We start from the raw sequence: 2,046 nt of genomic DNA, 5'->3' as shown, positions 1-2,046 counted from the left end.
TTTTTTTTTTTTCTGAATGAGATATGTACATTGGTCATCTTTCAGTTCTACTTATTGAATTTTGAGACAACTTGTCCTTTTAGTCACAGATCTCTCAGCCAAGAGAATTCAAGTACAGACCTATCGAAGAGATAAGGGGACGTTAATCAGAGATTCTGAACTTTGTTGTTGTTTTTTAAAAAATTTTTAATTTTTATTTATTTATTCATTTATTTGTTTATTTATTTGTTTGTTTTAATATTTTATTTTATTTTATTTTATTTTGTCAATATACAATGTGGTTGATTATTGTGGCCAATTACCAAAACTTCCCTTCCACCGCCCTCTCCCCCCTCCCTCCCAACAATGTCCTTTCTGTATACTTGTCTTATCAATTTCAAGGATCCACCTCCCTCTCCCCCCTCCCTCCCAACAATGTCCTTTCTGTATACTTGTCTTATCAATTTCAAGGAATTGTAATTGTTATGAACTTTGAACTTAATATTTTAACTGGATGGAAAATTTAATTTGTCTCTTTTCAGGAAAAGGCTGACATACTTTTTGTGTGGGAAGAAGAAACCAAAGCTTTTGTGACTGCAAGTGCAGACTGGTAGTCTTTAAGGCTGTCACCAATGTTTGTTTTTTTCTTTCCTTCTGGGCATACAGTAGGATTATAATTTTCTCTCCCATTAAACTACATCATGGTCTGTGACTAGCTTTGGTCAATAAGTGTGAGTTACAGTGATTCTAAAACTTCTGGAAAAAAATTTAAGAGCCAATGTGTGTTTTGCAATATTTACTTCTCCCTATCACAACAACCTAGAAAATTTTGGATAGTGTTTATTCCATCAGCTTGGATCCCTAATGGAGAACGGTATGAGAAAGAGTCCCTAGTGACATTCAATGACGTGAAAGATAAGCAAAAGATATATCTTCATCGGTTTTAGCCGCTATGATTTTGGGCTTGTTCACTAACGTATGTTAACAAGCCACGTCTTTTAAAAAGTAATATTATGGAGGAATATTCACAGTTAAGTGGAGGGGGGGGAAGTCAGGAAATAAATCTATACTTGGAATATGACCCTAATTTTGTATATGTCTATATGTGTAAGAGAAACCTGGAAGTAAATTCACCAACAAGTTAATCATGGTGAGGTAAATGATAGGATACCAGGAAATATTTAATCTAGTCTTCATATTTTTCTGCGTTTCTAAAGTACTACAGTTTATTAAGTATCAGAAAAAAGTCTAAACATCAAAAACCTGATGCTCTAAATATATTTCAACTTGAAGAGCTTTTCAATGACATTCATTTGGTTCCCACTAGACATTATCTCGGAATAATAATAACCTGAAGTTTGATTTGATTTGAAATGAAAAATTTATAGTAAAATAACTATTAGACTAATGTAATTATAAATTTGGCAACTAATTTTAGAAATGTCTACTTCAATTTTTAAGTTCATCATCAACAATTATCTAAAATCTGCTTGCAAAATAATTTTATAAATATTTATAAAGTTGAGGGCATTAATAACTTACATAACAAATATAAGGTTATTTGAGCCCTAACATTTAAAATATCAATATTGTAAAATATTTTTATATTACCCATACTACAAATTATCACATACTGCCTTAATCTGAGACATCTAAAATTTATCTGCCCTCTTAAGATAAGTGTACATCCAGAAACAGACATATTATACTTGTCGTAACTTATTTGCCTAATATTTATCAATCACCTACAATATACATGGATCTTGCTAATCGCTGGGCATTCATTAGTAAATAAGACAGCCACAATCCCTTCTCCAGCAGAAAAACAAATAATAATACTAAACATGTAATTGCAACTTGTATTCAGTGCTATGAAGAAAAAACTGCAAGACTTCAAGAATAAAATGGAAGATAATTTAAACTAGGAGGGTGGTCAAGGAAAGCTCATCTGAGGAAGTGTCATTTAAGCCCAGATCTGCAAGTGAAGTAGAAATTAAGTGAATATTAGAAAAGAGGGTGCTGCTATAGAATATCAACACTGATATAAGGTAGGTCATATACGTGGGA

The sequence above is a fragment of the Galeopterus variegatus genome, unplaced genomic scaffold (assembly GCF_000696425.1).
Source record: "Galeopterus variegatus unplaced genomic scaffold, G_variegatus-3.0.2 Scaffold9595, whole genome shotgun sequence".
NCBI classification, from domain to species: Eukaryota; Metazoa; Chordata; class Mammalia; order Dermoptera; family Cynocephalidae; genus Galeopterus; species Galeopterus variegatus.
The sequence above is the reverse complement of the archived record's forward strand: the minus strand, read 5'-3'. Positions refer to the sequence as shown.